The sequence below is a fragment of the Chiloscyllium plagiosum genome, unplaced genomic scaffold (genome assembly GCF_037043375.1).
Source record: "Chiloscyllium plagiosum isolate Xiang-an unplaced genomic scaffold, Cpla_swu_hap1 HiC_scaffold_23, whole genome shotgun sequence".
Taxonomy (NCBI): Eukaryota; Metazoa; Chordata; class Chondrichthyes; order Orectolobiformes; family Hemiscylliidae; genus Chiloscyllium; species Chiloscyllium plagiosum.
The window spans coordinates 54,927,408-54,945,625 of record NW_028270161.1 but is presented as its reverse complement, the minus strand read 5'-3'; positions in this window follow the sequence as shown (position 1 = coordinate 54,945,625).

Here is an 18,218-nt window from a genome sequence, read left to right as displayed (position 1 = left end):
TGACCTGCTGTGCTTTTCCAGCACCACTCTGATCTAAACACTGGAGGTTTCATAGTTGAGTCAAGACATCATATCAACATTTCTTCCTGGAAAGAAGACATGAACCATTCCCATTGACCACCACCCTCCTCTGCCTGCTATGCTTATCCTCACCCCTGTACAATTTCTCTTTTAACTCCTCTCACTTTCTTCAGGTCAGAGGGGTGGCCATGGGTATGCACATAGGCCCCCTGTTATATTTGTCTCTTTGATGGGTACATGGAACATTCCATGTTCTAGTCCTATTCCAGCCTCCACCCCAACTCTTTCTCAGGTATAGCAATGATATCATCGGTGATGCTTCTAACTCTTGTCTGGAATTGGAAATGTTTATCATTTTCACCTCCAATTTCCACCCCACTCTCACCTTCACCGGGTCTCTCTCTGACTCCTCCCTCCCTTTCCTCGACATCTCTGTTTCTATTTCTGGGGGTAGACTGGCCATCAATATCCACTGCAAACTCCCTGATTCTCACAGTTACCTTGACTACATATCCTCACAACCTGAAGAAGGGTTCTAGCCCGAAATGTCGATTTTCCTGCTCCTCGGATGCTGCCTGACCTGCTGTGCTTTTCCAGCAACACACTCTCAACTCTGATCTCCAGCATCTGCAGACCTCACTGTCTCCTACACATCCTCACACCCTATTTCATGGAAAGATTCTATTCCATTCCCCCAGTTCCTCCGTCTGCGTCACATCTGGTCTGCTGCTGCCAACTTTGAAAAGGGAGCCTCTGAAAGGTCCACTTTCTTCCTCAGCCGAGAATTCCCCAGCACTATGGTCTCTCTTCCATCCCACAACAGTGCGAGGGTCTCTCTGGCTCTCACCTACCATTCTACCAGCATCCACATCTAGAGGATCATAGCCACCGCTTCCATTACCTCCAGCAGGATACCACCACCAGACAAATATTCTCCTCCCGTTCCTTGTCAGCTGTCTGCAGGAATCATTCCTTCCTGGATACTCTGGTCCAATCCTCCTTCACTCCCAACATCCCTCCCCATTGCCCCCTGGCACCCTCCTCTGAAATTGCAGGAGTTGTAACATCTATCTGTTTATTTCCTTCCTCCAAAGCTCCAAATACATCTTCCAGATGAACCAGTGCTTGATCTGTCACTTCATCCAATCTAGTCTACTCACAGTGTCATGATTTGGAGATGTCAGTGTTGGATTAGAATCAATCTAAACATTATGGCACAGACAGATACCACAGGGGGCTAACACCTTCAACATATTGTCTAGCTAACTCCATTTGTTACAGTTAACCTGAGAATGCAACTTTTTAAAAAAGGTTTTGTGATTTACACATGAATGAAGTGAAACCATCATGGTATTCGAACAGATGAAAGACTCAACAGACAATCAAGGTATTATTCAATGTATAATTTCAGTTACATCACACTGTAAACTTTTGCTATAAATTCTGTGTCTTACAATTGTGTCCTCCACAACCACCTGATGAAGGAGCGGTGCTCCAAAAGCTAGTGCTTCCAGTTAAACCTGTTGGACTATAACCTGGTGTTGTGTGATTTTTAACTACTCACAATGTGGTCTCCTCTACACTGGGAAACAAAGCGTTGACTGGGTGACTAGTTTGCAGAACACGAACATTCTGTCCCCAAAAGACCCTGAGCTTCCAGTTGCTTGCCACTTCAACATCCCACCCAGTTCCCTGGCCAACATCTCTGTCTCAGGCTTGCTGCAGTGTCCCAGTGAAGCTCAGCATAAACTGGGAGAACAGCACCTCATTTTCCACTTGGGAACTCCATGTCAAGTTCAACAATTTTACCATGTGCTTACCCCAATCCCCACACACCAGGCCTTGCTATGGTCTGCTATGACCTATTGTTAGCCACTAACAGTCTCCATTAACAGCTATTCAACCTCCTAGCCAGAACGTTATTCACTCCTTTGCCTGTCCAATTGTTTTTCTCTCTCTTGGGCTTTACCTCTTTTTAATACTTACTCCTTACTCCCTCCCCCTTCTTCCGCATCAAAACCAACCTTTTCCTAGCTACCATCAGTTCTGAAGAAGGGTAACTGGACTCAAAATGTTAACTCTGATTTCTCTCCCTAGCTGCTGCCAGACCTTCTGAGCTTTTCCAGCGATTTCTGTTTTTGTTGTTGTTGCCAACATTTCACGGTCTCTAGAAGTTAAAAGTTAAACAAAATGTACAGCTGCCAGAATCCCAGAGGACTCTCATTAGAGAGATAAGACTGGTTGTGGTTCATCCTGAAGGTCACCATGTCTCAGGTGAGGGGAGAGGTTAGAGAATGTGGGACCTGAGTGGTAACTTTAGCCAGTGTGGGAACTGAACCCAAGCTGTTGGCATCACTCTGCATTGTAAACCAGGCACAAACCTCCCAAACACTACTGTAAACAAACAGCAGGAAAAATAATTGGAGCACTAAACATTTTTTTTAAATGTTCTGCACACAACTTGATTAGTTTTTAAAATGTTGGAGATGGGGAAATAGGGCTGTTTGACCAAAAATCATCCAACTATTCATCAACGCAACTGAATACCTTCAAATTGACTCTGAAGCAGCATACAATCTCTACAGCACAGAAAGAGACCATTTGGTCCATCAAGTCCACACTGACTCTCTGAAGAGCATCCCAATCACACCCCATCCCTATCCCCATAACCCCACATTTCCCATGGCTAGCCCACCCAGCCGGCACATCCCTGGTCACTGCAGACAATTTAGCATGGCCTTCGAGACAGTGAGGTCAGCAGGTGCTGGAGATCAGAGTTGAGAGGGTGTTGTTGGAAAAGCACAACAGGTCAGGCAGCATCCGAGGAGCAGGAAAAATCGACATTTCAGGCCGGAGCCCGTCATCAGGAATGAGGCTGGGAGCCTCGGGGATAAAGAGATAAATGGGAGGAGGGTGGGGCTGGGGAGAAGGTACCCTTCCACTGACACTCTTATTCATTTGGCTGAACTGGTCCGCACCCTCAACAAGTTCTCCTTTTATTCCTCCCCCTTCCCCCAGACGAAAGGGGTAGCCACTGATACCTGCATGGGCCCCAGCTATGCCTGTCTCTTTGTCGGCTACGTAGAACAGTCCATCTTCCATAGTTACACCGGCACCACTTCCCACCTCTTCCTCCGCTACATTGATGACTGCATCAGTGCCACCTCGTGCTCCCATGAGGAGGTCAAACAGTTCACCAACTTCACCAACACATCCCCCCCCGACCTTAAATTCACCTGGACATCTCTGACACCTCCCCCCCCACTTCCTAGACCTCTCTATCTCCATCCATGAGGACCGACTCAACACTGACATTTTTTTACAAACCTACCAACTCCCACAGCTACCTGGATTACACCTCCTGCAAAAATGCTATTCCGTATTCACAACTCTTCTGCCGCATCTGCTCCCAGGAGGACCAGTTCCACCACAAAACATATCAGATGGCCTCCTTCTTTAAAGACTGAAATTTCCCTTCCCACATGGTTGAAGATGCCCTCCAACGCATCTCATCCACATCCTGCACCTCTGCCCTCAAACCCCACCCCTCCAACCGCAACAAGGACAGAACCCCTGATCCTCACCTTCCACCCCACCAACCTCCACATAAACTGCGTCATTCGCTGACATTTCTGCCACCTCCAAACGGACTCCACCACCAGGGATATATTTCCCTCCCCATCCCTATTCCGCAAAGACCATTCCCTCTGCGACTATCTGATCAGGTCCAAGCCCCCTTACAGGTCACTCTCCTGCAAAACCTGCGCACACACCTCCCCCCCTCACTTCCGTCCAAGGCCCCAAAGGAGCTTTCCACATCCATCAAAGTTTCATCTGCGCTTCCACATATGTCATTTATTTTATCCTTTGCTCCCGATACAGACTCCTTTACATTGGGGAGACTGGATGCCTTCTCGCAGAGCACTTTACAGAACATCTCTGGGACACCCGCACCAATCAACCCCATTACCCTATGGCCAAACATTTCAACTCCCCCTCCCATTCTGCCAAGAACATGAAGGACCTGGACCTCCTCCACCGCCACTCCCTCACCACCAGACACCTGGAGGAAGGACACCTTATCTTCTGCCTCGGAACACTCCCACCCCAGGGCATCAATGTGAACTTGACCAGTTTCCTCATTTTCCCTCCCCCATCTTATTCCAGTTCCAACCTTCTAGCTCCACCATCCTCATGACCTGTCCCACCTGTCAATCTTCCTTCCCACCTACCCGCTCCACACTCCTCTCCGACCTATCACCTTTATTCCCCACCTCTATCCACCTATTGCACTCTCAGCTACCTTCTTCCCTCATTCCTGATGAAGGGAACGTTGATTTTCCTGCTCCTCGGATGCTGCTTGACCTGCTGTGCTTTTCCAGCAACACACTCTCAACTTCGAACTAACCTGCACATTGTTAGACTGTGGGAGGAAAACCACGCAGACATAGGGAGAACATGCAAACTCCACACAGACAGCCCCTCAAACTGAAATCAAACTTGGGTCCCTGGTGCTGTGAGGCACCAGTGCTAACCACTGAGCCAGTGTACTGTCTGAACTCATCACAAGGATGGAAATGTTGGGCAGGGGAATGGAAGATAAATGATTGGAAATGGGAGATCACATAAGCCTATGGCCAACCAGACATCAAAATTATTTCACAACCTGCGACAGACACCATCTTAAAAATCTGTTTTTGAAGTAAATGCTTCACAGTGATACATTATGTTCTTAGATAGGGAAGGAATTTTGAGTCTTCCGGTTTATATCACATTCTATGTGGTGGGATTGACCTGTTTTCTGATTGTAGAGTGTGCCTCAATACTATATAGTCTGCCTGCATAGGTTTAGTCAAAATGGGCAAAAGAAAACCTGCTAGTGCAGCATTTCCCACCCACTATTACCTGAAGCTTTCTAGTTAATAATTTGGTATCACAATCCCTTCCCCATGCTGTGTGGATATTATTTCCCAAGCAAGCACCTGATTGAAAACAGACTGACAAACTATATATTATATAATAACAAGTTTCTAATTGATGTTAAAAATAATCCAATGACTCCTTGCATGTATCTGTAACTTATAAGCAGAGCAGCTTGGTGCTGATGTGATATTAGGTTCTAGCTGTAGGGCTTCATGCAGCGTTCGAGGCAGTACGTTTACACTTGCTGTGTTAAGACAGCTTTGCTTTCTAGTGAGGTCTCTTCCTGGTATGTATAAGAAAACAAAGAATCTAAGCTCGCATTGAAGCCTTCTGTGTTGCAGTTTATTCATAGAGTCACAGAGATATAAAGCATGGAAATTCACCATTCAAACCAACTTGTCCATGCCAACCAGATATTCTAAATTAATCTAGTCCCATTTGCCAGCACTTGGCCCATATCCCTCTAAAACCTTCCTATTCATATACCCATCCAGATGCCTTTTAAATATTATAATTGTTTCAGCCTCTATCCCCCTCCTTTCCTTTTTTTTAGTTCACTCACAGGATATGGTTTGGTCAGTATTTTGTTGCCCATCCCTAATTGCCCAGAGGGCAATTAAAAGTCAACCACATTCAGATTCAAGATGGCGGTGATCTAACAGGCCTGCCTTGCTGAGTCTGCTTTTGCCCTCCACATTTTATCTATTCTGGGAAACATCAGTAATTTTAAGTGATTAGAATCGCTATATATCCTTTTTAGTGAACTGGGAGGATGACTAAAGGCAAAGGGCCACATGGATCAGAACAAGCAAGTGATAGACGCACCCGCTGCCACAACGTTGAAAGCCCCGTTGGATTTACCTGCTCAGCAAAGCCTGGCTTCGGAGTTTGTTAAATTCCAAGAAAGTTAAACTCCAAGAAAAGATCAAAGAATTCCGGGCCAGGCTGGAACCGATCTCGGCCACGCTGCAGAAGCATGAGAAGGAGGTGCAGCGTCTTGGTCAGCGCGTGGAGGAGATCGAGCGGTGGACCCCGCAGCATCGGAGACCGCGGCCGAATCCTCAGTGGAACAGATCCATGCTCTGGAAAAGCAGGTACAGGCCTTAGTGGAGCAGGTTGATGACCTGGAAAATTGAGGTCGGAGAAAGAACGTTCGTATTATTGGGCTGCGGGAGTGAGAAGAAGGGGATCAGCCGGCTTTCCCGAGCAATGGCTGCCGCAGTTTCTGGGATGTGACGTTGAGGCGGGATGGTGCGGATCGATCAGGTTCTTCGGGTCATGGTGCACAGGCCCGGGTCGGACCAACGCCCCCGCCCAGTCCTAGTACACCTCCAGTTCTATAGAGACAAACATAAGGTGTTGGAAACTTCCAGAATGCTGGGAGGGATCCATAGGCCCTAATTTACAAGGGGTCAAAGATTATGGTTTTTCAGGACTTTTCTGCGGCTGTGATCCATACGAGGAAGACCTTTGATGACATAAAGAAGAAGCTGAGGGATCTGGATAACCAGTACTCTGTAAGGTACCTGGCAGTGTTCTGTTTCAGCCACGGAGTATCTATACATGTCTTTGACTCATCAGAGAAAGCAAAGAACCTTTTGGACTCTTTAAAATAGACTGATTGGCTCAAGCAATATGGACAGTAATTGTTCTCCTTTGTTGTTGTTTCTTTTGTTTTATTTTGTCTTTTCTCTTTCCTTTCGTTTTTCGCTTTCCTGGTGGGAAGCATTGTTGGAATTTTTGGTTTGCTTTTTCCAGCAATAATGGAAGTCGATTTATGTGTGGGATGGATGAAATGCTCCCTTTTACTTCCTGTGCTTATAAGATTTATGTATTTTTTAACTTTTGTTTTGCCTGGGTTTGGGGTGCAGTTTTAGCTAGAAGAAATCATGGAGGTGTGTGTGGGTGGTGTGAGTGCCCCCTATAAGCAAGGGGAAAAGTGTCCTCTTATCTGTTTTCTGCATTGGTTTAGTTGTAGTGTTTAAAAGTTTTGTTTTGGTAGATTTTATGTATATGTTCTTCAGGCACTATGAGTCTTTAACTGTTTCCACTTGGCATGTCATGAATAGGGTTTTTCCTCTCAGGGGTTCACAGGCTGTTTTAGATAACTATGGCACCTGGAATATTAAGGGGAGTCACTCACCGATTAAGAGAAATAAAGTACTTTCAAGTCTTAGGAAGGAGAGGGTGGATGTCACTCTGTTACAGATACCCATCTTGATGACAAGGAGCATCTAAAGTTGCAGTGGTTGAGGAAGGTTGGTTGTTGACCAGGTGATCTTTTCATTTTTTAAACACTAAAATCAGGGGAATGGCTATGCTCATTCAGAAGAATCTCCCATTCCAGTTGTTAGATCAAATTAAGGATGAATAGGTGTGGTTTGTGATTCTTAAAGCTTCAATACATGGTGAGGAGTATGGTTTTTTGAATGTTTACTGTCCCCCAGCACACCCCCTCAAATTTCTGTCAGATGCACTTGGGACCTGCCATACTATTATAGGGGGAGAGTTTAATCACCTCATGGATCCCACAGTGGATAGGATGCCCAGGCGTTCCCCGGGCACCTCCCCACAATCTAAACAATTGGTGGACTTGTGTGTGGAGTTGGGATTGGGAAATGTATGGTGATGTCTTCACCTGGCGGGTAGGGATTTCACTTTTTTCTCCAATCCGCACAAATGTTACACAAGGGTTGATTTATTTCGTGCTCCATCAGTATTTTTTGGATTCGGGGCTGTCCTGTAAAATTGGGAACATAGCCATTTCTGATCATGCGGCAGTGTATTTGGAGGTTAAGGCCGGGGTAATGGGGTAGGTTTGCGACATTAGCTCATGGACCCTTTTCTCCTTAAGGATAGTAAGTTTATCAAGTACTTCTCACAGAAGTTTAAAGCGTTCTTGGATATCAACTCGGGCACAGCCAGCAACCTGTCTGTGCTTTGGGAGACTGCCAAGGCCTACGCAAGAGGTATAATCATCTCTTATTCAGCTAGTCGGAAACGACAGAGGGGAGAGCAGCAACGTCTGCTTGAGGCCTGGCTGATGGCAGCCAAGACTGCGTACTTTGATAGGCCATCCGTGATTAAGTTACAGTGAATCACAGCTCTCTGGGCTGCTCTAAATTCTGCGCTTACTCAAAAAGCGAAGGGAGAGATCTCTTTTGTGAAACAAAGGCTATTTGAGTATGGGGATAGGTCAGGTAAACACCTGGCTTATTTGGCAAGGAAAAAGAGCGCCTCCCAATCTATCACATTTATCAGAGAAGCATTGAGACTTTGCAACTCCAAAAAGATTATGGCTTTTACGAAATTGTACTCCGAGCTGTATCAGTCAGAGGGCTGTGAGGACAGATTGGCGAAGATGGAGTCCTTCTTTAAGAACCTGGACCTTCCAGGTGTGATTCTGGAGCAGGTGTCCATTTTGAACACTCCCTTGACAGTGCAAGAGATACAGAAGGCGGTAAGACACCTGGCCCGGATGGCCTTCCATGTGAGTTTTATAAGGAATTAATTAACATGCTGTCCGGGCCAATGCTGGACGTGTACAATTATTCGTACATTCAGGACTGCCTCTTGTCCTCTCTGAGAGATTGAAGAAGAAGGTGTTGCCCTTTATTTTAAAGGAGGACCAGACAGGTTTTATTAAGGGCCGTAGGTCCTCTAATAACATTAGAAGAGTACTGAATATGGTCCAGGTGTGGCAGCAGAGGTCGATTCCAGGCTTGGTCGTCTCCCTAGATGTGGAGAAAGTGTTTGACCAGGTGGAGTTGCCGTATCATTTTTTTATATTCTGGTCTCGGTGGGGTCTTTACCAGATGGGTGAAAATACTATATAGTGATCCTGTGGCAGCGCTTCTTACTAATGACATAAGATCTAATAATTTTAGCAGCGGTAGAGGCAGCCGACAAGGCTGTCCCCTCTCGCTGCTGTTGTTCACGCTGGTGATTGAGCTGTTAACGGAGGCTATCCGGGGGGACCCCAATATAATTGCCCCAGAGGTGGCACACTTCACGCAGATGATGTTCTCCTTTTTCTATCAAAGCCGACAGTGTCTGTGCCTCATTTAATACAATATATCAACTTATTTGGCCCTTTCTCGGGATATAAGATTAATTTTATGAAGTCAGAGGCCATGGAGGAATACCCATCTTAAAGGGGAAATTCAATTCCCTTTCAGGTGGTTTTCTGTTACTAGGCATTTTCATTACTCTTGCCTTTGACAAGTTATATAATGCTAACTTTGTGCACTTGTTCAATAAGATAAGGCAGGATATTCAGTGTTGGGAGGTCCTTCCAATATCTTGGTTAGGTTGAATAGATCTTACTAAAATGAATGTTCTTCCTCACTTATTATAGCCCATGCTATAATATGTTGCCTAGACAAACGTTGTGGAGACTCAAGAGTGGGCTTGGTTATTTTATTTGCCGTCATAGGTCACCTCTCATTAAGCTTACCAAATTGCACCTTCCCCAGGGAAGGGTGGAGGTTTGAACTTCCAGATATTAAAAGGTATCAAATAAACACCCTGCTATCTTTTGCAAATGATTGGGCTTGTGAGGATCCGAGATCAATATGGCTGGATATTGAGGCTTCCCAGACGAAGTACCCCCTTATTAATCCGTTATTCATGGATAAGATGAGGACAGTCACAAAGTATTGTGGGAACCCATCTGTCATCAATACAGTTAAAGTGTGGACAGCAATGTGACAAAGTGAAGGCAGTTTATCTAAAAACTCCTTTCTCACTCCTATAGTAGGAATGCCAGGATTTTGACCAGGATTGATGGACTCTGGTTTTAAATTATTGGCATCCAGGGCAGTCTCTTGTCTGAGAGACTTATTTGAGGGGGAGGTCATGGTGCCCTTCAATCAGTTGAGTTGCAAGTATGAATTGCCCAGCAGGGATCTCTTTCGTTACTTACAGGCCAGGGGCTTTATTCAGAAAAACACTACACTTCTGATTGATCCTTATAGGTCTGACATGGAGAGGGGACTGCTTCAGACTGCAGATACTCTCCCGATTAGCACCCTTTACCATTTTCTGGGAGGTGGCACCTTGAAAGATGTTGATTGGGTCTGTGGGGCCTGGGGGCAAGAGTTGGGAATGAAGATTTCATCAGAGATATGGAAGTACATTTGGGAGAATATAAGAAGGATCTCGACCTGCAATAGAATGCATGCTATGCAGCTGAAAGTCCTTCACAGGGTTCATCTGGCCCCAGACTGGCTTGCAAAATTCAAAAAGGGAGCTTCTCCATAGTGCCCCAAATGCAAAATTGGCACTCTTACCCATGGCTTGTGGTCATGCCACAAGCTTTTCAAATATTGGGGTGCTATAGCGAGTGTCATGGGGGTGGGAGTGGGTGGGGGTTCCTGGGGACTGAGGTCAAGGTAAATCCAGTGTCTCTTCTCCTGGGCCTGCCAAATTTGCCTTCCTTCATTGAGCATGGGAAAAAGCTGTTTAATATTCTTACAAATTGTGCAAGGAAGAACATCTTAATGAGTTGGGTCTCGGAAAGTCCTCTGGGCCTGCTGGGATGGCGTAGATTAGTTACAGACTTCCTTACAAGTATGGTGCACCAGAAAACAGAACTTTTCTACAAGTTGTGGTGGCCCTTTCTGAACCACCTAGAAGCAGATTTGTCAGTCATATTAACTAGGGCGTTTGTTTAGCCACAAGGCGCGGGTCTGATGAGCCAGGTACCCTGAGAGGAAGAATCATGAATAAACATGGGTATGCTAATTCTTCTCTCGGTAATAGGGAGCTTTGGTGGGATTGCACTGAGTGGTGTAATTTAATTTACTTTATTATGTCCAATTATTTATTGAATTGTATTATGGGTAGCTTTTTTTTGTTATGATTCATTTTGTAGAGTAGAGTAGTAGTTAGTTTATTGTAATTGTTGTTATACTCTCAGCTTGTTATACATTTTGTGATTTTATGATTTTGTAAAGAATAAAAATCTTTTTCAATTAAAAAAACTCACAAAAAAAACTCAACCACATTATTGTTGGTTTGGAGTCACATATAGGTCAGACCAGGTAAGGATGGCAGTTTCTCTCAGGACATTACTGAACCAGATGGGCTCTCCTCACAGCCAGCAATGGGCTTATGGTCATCATTAGACTCTTAATGTCTGATTTTGTCAAATTCCAACCATCTGCCATGTCAGTATGTGAATCAGGGTACCCAGAACATTACCTGGGTCTCTGGATTAATAGTCCAGCAATAATTCCACTCGGCCATCACCTCCCGTTCTCTCCTACTATTGTCTGCTGCCACATTCCGGAAGGGCTGTCCAGTCCAGTCGAGATTCCATGAATATGGTTGGTGGGTATGTTTCTCTGGGATTGTTTCTGCTGGTGAAGTGCAGGTTGGGGAAATGAGATACTGTAAGAACTGGACTATCTCCACAAGTGAGACTAGGCAGAGGCTGACAGAAGTGAAACCTGCAATTTAACCCTGTACTTGCACTTCCATAGCACTGTTTGTGATCCAACTCTCCCAAGGAAACAACCGATTGATTTTGAGGTGCATTTGTTCTTACAGGTAAGGGAAGCAAATTTTCACACAGAAAGCTTCTACATGTGCTCTGTATGAAATGAATAGTCTAATATTTTGCTTGTTTTACTGATGTTAGGGTAAAGGGAATATTTTGTTTGATCATTGGTTAGGCCACTTTTGAAACGCTGTATTCAATTCTGGTCTCCCTCCTATGGGAAATATATTGCTAAACTTGAAAGGGTGAAGAAACGATTTCCAAGGATATTGCTGGGGTTGGAGGATTTGAGCTGTTAGGGAGAAGCGGAATAGGCTGGGGCTGTTTTCCCTGGAGCGTCGGAGGCTGAGGGGTGACCTTACGGAGGCTTATAATACCATGTGGTGGGGACTTGCAGAATGCAGCACTCCCTCAGTATTAACCTTGATTTGGAGCTCTCTCTCACACACGCTCTGGAGTGGGAGCTGAACGAACAAACTTCAAAATCTGTGTCCTTGCAAGAGGCAAGGCGGGTGGTTGCCAGACTTCCCAGGGTTCGCCAGGATCATTCCCAAAAACCTCGCCATCGCAGCCAAAGCTGCGCCACTGCACCAGCCTCGCTGCATCCCAGATAAACAGGACAAGGTTGCAAACTGGGATAAGATAGGGGCACTCACTCCTGGGAATAGGTGACGCTGCTAAAAGAACTTTGACTCTCTTTACGGCGGAATTTCGTTCGCTCGTTCAGAGCGGGATGTGCCCAGACCACAGCAGGAAAGGAAAAGTGTCGTGGAAATGATTGAGAATCATTAATTTCCAAGTTTCGTCAGTCAGTTGTATCCACTGCATGTTGACAGGGTGGTACACGGCGGGTATCGAAAGCTGCAGGCAGTATTTTCGTTTGTAAACTCCCATTGCAAATTTCCGTGTCAGCATCCTGGGCTTTTTTTTTTAGGAATTTCGCGGGTCCTAGTCACAGAAAATAGTTGCAAACCCACCTCGAAAACGGACGGATTCGTTTCGATCGAGCAGGTTTGGGAGGTTTATTATAGCATAAGGGAAACATTTGTTGCAATTTTCTGGCAAGAATTTAACACATTCATGTGAAGCAAGAGACTGGAATCAGCCCTAACAGCAAGTTGATACATTTATATGTGAATTCATACACAACAGCACATATTCTCAAATACATATTTACATACACACACATGCATGTGCGCGCATACATTCACACATATACACATACGGACGTACTCAGACATCACACATGTGTGCCAATGAGCTTGTTTGTCATATGTACATATACAGAGTGACACAGACATACATAAACACACGTAAAGAATCCCTACAGTGTGGAAACAGGCCCTTCGGCCCAACAAGTCCATACCAACCCTTCGAAGAGTAACCCATCCAGACACACTCCACATTTACTCCCTGACTAATACACGTAACCTACACATTCCTGAACACTATGGGCAATTCAGCTTGGCAATTCACCTGACCTGCACATCTTTGTGAGTGTGAGAGGAAACCGGAGACACGGGGAGAATGTGCAAACTCCACACAGACAGTCGTCTGAGGCTGGAATCGAACCTGGATCCCTGGTAACCACCGAACCACCGTGTTCGTGTGCATACTTACGTACGCATCATAAATAGAATCACACATTCACTTACGTGTGCACAAAAACACACGCACAGAAATAGACACCTATAAGACACGCATATCGGCAGGCAGAACACACACTCAGGTACACATACAAACACATCACTTACACATATGTAATGTCCAAAGTTGTGCAGGTTGGGTGGATTGACCATGCTAAATAGTGTTCAGGGATGTGCAGGCTACGTGGAATGCAGGGTTAGTAGGGATAGAGTCGGGGTCTGGGTCTGGGTGGGATGATCTTCAGATGGTGGGTGTGGACTTGTTGGACCCAATGGCCTATAGGGATTCTATGGATATTTACATGTACTCACATTTATATGCACACAGACCACACCAATTACATATACACACATAAGACCATAAGATGTAGAAGCAGAAATAGGTAATCCAGCTCATCCATTCCGCTCTACTATTTAATGAGGTCATCAGATTGAGATCTGATCATCCTCATTAAATCCCATTTCCTGACCTTTCTTTCCCCATAAGCCTTGACTCCCTTACTGAATAAAAACCTCTCTGAATAAAAACCTTAATGATTCAGGCTGAGAGGCCCTCTGCGGTAAAGAATTGCAGATTCACTACCCTCTGAAACTAAAAGAAATTAAACCTCGCCACCTGACATGGTGGGACTTGAACCCATATCTCCAGAGTATGTATCCAGTCCCCAGTGACATCACCATTACACCTGCAATCTGGCCAGAGAGACATATATACACGTCCACATACACACATGTGGTTGATTCTTAACCACTCTCTGGGCTATGAGGGGTGGGAATTAAATGGTGTTGCAGCCAGTATACCCAAATCTCATTCGTGAATGTAAAAAATATTTTCCGCACACACACACAGCCTTTGACTGAGAGATTTGGGGGGGGGGGGGGGGGGGAGACAGAAATAACAGATCATATATTTTCCTTTCATTTTAACAGCGAGGACACTCTCTAAGACCCAAGCTGATGAACGGTCCCTTGGTCACTTAAGTTTTGTACATAATTAAAAGTGCGCTCAAGTCTCAGCAAACACACACCGTGCCGCAGCTCAGACCTGTTGATAACCAAACGAGATCTTTTTGGGAAAAAAAAAGAAACTTTTTGGTCTGTCTGGTACTGTCTTGGTAGGAGGTTAAAGAAAAGTGACCATCTCTGGTAAGGAGCAGGTTCCCCACCCCGTGCGATTCCATAACCATTTCACACACACACACACACACACCTTGGCTCGGGATCATTCATCAGATTCGGACAGTTCAAAGGCTTAAAACTTTTGAAAATGCTTTGGACTGTTCTGTTTACAAAGCCGCTGAGGGTAACTCCGTCTGTAGCCCTGAGTGGCCGGCCCTCTCTTCAAACATACAGCGCTCCGTTGGGTTTGGTGTCCTGATGAGTAAACAGCAGCCCGCTGCCTGTGTTGAGTCAAACCCCAAATCCTGCAAGTTGACATAGACTAGGGATCAATAGAGAGAGAAGCGGGAGCATTTTATTCAATCTGGAAGAGCAGTTTGTGTTCTCACTTCTCTTGGTTAAATATTACAATGGGCCCTTGATCTGTTAAACGCAGACAACATTTTTTGTAAATCTGCAGTTTCCTAGCGAGCAGTAAACAAGAGTTATATATCTGCGTTCACCAATGAAAACGTTATTTGCAGAGGGGATTAGTAAAATAAAAGAGGGTCTGTGTAGAGACTGGATGTATCTGGAATGGGGACGGCACAATTTAAATTATGTTTAATTCAAACGGGACGAGCTGCTTCAAGTATACTTTCCTTCATTTGTTTAAAGTTAAAAATCACACAACACCAGGTTATAATCCAACACAATCACCCGATGAAGGAGCGGCGCTCCGAAAGCTAGTGTGCTTCCAGTTAAACCTGGTGTGTGATTTTTAACTTTGTACGCCCCAGTCCAACACTGGCATCTCCAAATCATTCCTTCATCTGCCTCTATTCCCGATGAAGGGCTTTTGCCCGAAACGTCGATTTTCCTGCTCCTCGGATGCTGCCTGAACTGCTGTGCTTTTCCAGCACCACTCTAATCCAGAATCTGGTTTCCAGCATCTGCAGTCCTTGTTTTTACCCATAGACAGAGGTGGAGGTAGCGAGTGACAGAGAGGGAGAGAGATGGAGAGTGGGAATGACAGAGAGAGAGATGGAGAGTGGGAATGACGTACAGTGCAAGAGAAAGATTGAGAGAGTGTTTTCGAGAGATGGAGAAGAGAGAATACAGAGCAAGAGATGGATGAAGACAGATATACAAATGGAGATAAAGAAAACCAGAGAGACATGCATTGATTGCAAGACATTGAAGAGAAAGAGGGAGACAGATAGAAAGACTTGCAGAATGAGACCGTCATACAAATTGAGACAGAGGGAGGGATGCACGGGGGAGCATGAAGACAGAGAGAAACAGATAGAGAGACAAAGGAAGACAGAAGGACATAGACAGAGACATAGTGAGACACGTGCACTGAGGAGGGACAAAGACGGAGACTCAGGGAGAGGCAGAACCAGGAGAGAGACAATAAAGTAAGGCAGAAAGCTGCAGGAAGAGACAGGGTCGGTCAGAAAAGCTCCAAGAGAGATAACAGACGCACGGTGCTGTGTGAACCCAGCTCTATATTGATTTCGTTAAACAAACTAAAAAGGTCCAAGCAAGTGGAACGATACATATTTACACTGAAATGTGGAACAAAAGTAATGGATTGATTCAGGGAGCACGGCAGAAAGTGATAACAAATAAAATGCGTCTAACTCGCATTTACAAGAAGCGCAACAGAAACAGACATTGTTAATCGGTGCTACTTTATAGAATGTACAATTTTCTTAGAAATATCAACCCCTGAGTGTCTTTGGAACCATTTGAGAACAGGTGAACAAACCCCGCATCTTTCAGAATATAAACGTTTCCCATTTTTTTTTTCTGTCTTTATAATAAACTGTCACCGGGGCAGTGAAAAAATTCCTTCACTTGAAAACTCGAACTAATTTGATCAATTAGTGTCGGTTCCAGCCACTGGGGCTAGGGGAGAAACGGTGAGGATAGTAGGATGAAGGGAAAGATGTGATGACAGAAGGATAAGTGAGGGTGTATGTGGTGCCTGGATTCTTTGTGGAGGGCCGGTTTTGGGAGTTCGGAGGTTGACGCTGACTTGTTGGGGCAATGGTTCTCCATGTGACGACACACCAACACAGAGAGAGACACGGAGACACAAATAAACACACAACCCCATAGACACAGGGACACACAACACAGAAAGAAAGATACAGAGGCACAGATAATCACACAACCTCGTAGATACAAGAACAGACATAGCTACAGAAATACACAGATATAGTAAATACAGCCACATAGATTTGGGGGCACACAAAACACATAGACAAAGATACACAGGTGAAAACAGCCACTCAAACACATGGACACGCAGATACAGATATATAGACAGATAAGCACAAAGCGACCTAAGCAGTGACACACAAACAGTGATAAACGTAGACATGGTGTAAGACATACTGATAGAAACAGAAACAGTGACAGAAATACAGACAGTGCTACAGAGAGACACAGTGACACACAATATAGTGTCAGACTTATAGACACAATGGCATACACAGACACAGAAAGTGACACACACTTAGGCCCACAGGCTGAGACAGACACCACGAAAATGTCACAGTCATTGGCAGATATATTTACACAGATACAAACAGGCACCAAGTTAATTACATTTGAAAATATAGACACTGACACACCAACAGACAAACTTAATGACAGTGGCACACACTAACCCTGAGCACAGAAAGTGACACAGTGATAAAGTGAAGGACACACAGTAACACATGTGCAATGATACATGATGACATGTATTCACAGTAACACAATGACACATATACACTCAGAGCAACAGTGACATACATACACATTGATACACTGATTCTCATATTAACACATACACTTGAAGTGACATGCACTGTGACACACAAAGAAAGACACATATACAGTGACACACAGTGACACACAGTGACACACAGACAGTGACAGAGACACACAAAGAAAGATGCACATGCAATGGCATCCACATAGTAACACGTACAGTGACACACACACACACAGTGAGACAAATACAGTGACAGTGACACACAAAAAAGACACATAAGCAGTGATACACGTACTTGGAGTGGCACAGACAGACAGTGACACAGACGGAGACACATAGTCACAATATCACAATGACACACATTTAGTGACACAGAGTGACACAGTTCCACACACAATGATAATGTCAGGCAAAGAAAGACACACTCATTGACACACAGTGCCACACAGAGTGACATACATACATTGACACACACTTGGAGTGACACAGTGCACATATAAAATGGCAGTGACACAGAAAAGGAGACACTAAAACACTGTGACATGAACACTCATGGACACAGTGACAAATACTGTGACACACAGATAGTGACACACAATGACACACATACTGTGACACTCATTTAAAGTGACATACAGATTTGGAGTGACAGCGACATATACACAGTGACACACCCAGACAATGATAGTGACACAGACAGTGACACACACAAACAGTGACACTGCGATACGTACAGCTAGTGATACACAGACTGTGACACATGGTGACACACACAGACACACAAACAGTGACAGTGACACACGTAGACAGTGACACTGTGATGCACAACTGGTGATACACAGATTGTGACACACGGTGACACACACAGACAATGACACAGAGTGACAAATAGAGTGACATACAGACAGTGACACACACAGTGACAGTGACACACACTTATATACAGTGACACACGAACAGTGACACGCAATGACAGTGACACACACTGAAACGCACACTCAGAATGGAGATAGACAGAGAGTAATCCACACAGGGCTACACGCACACACACAGTGACAGACCCTGCTCGCCACCCTGTCTGATCATTGATCTCCGGCTGCTCATGCTGCACGCTGGGAAATGCTTTAAATGCCTGCGACATGGCCGCTGTCAATTGATGGCTGGAGAATGACAGCTCTGGAAGGGGAGGGGAGGGTGGAATAGAGAGTCCAGGAGAAAGCACGGTGTTCCGGGGCTGAGATTGGCGTCCCTCTCTGCC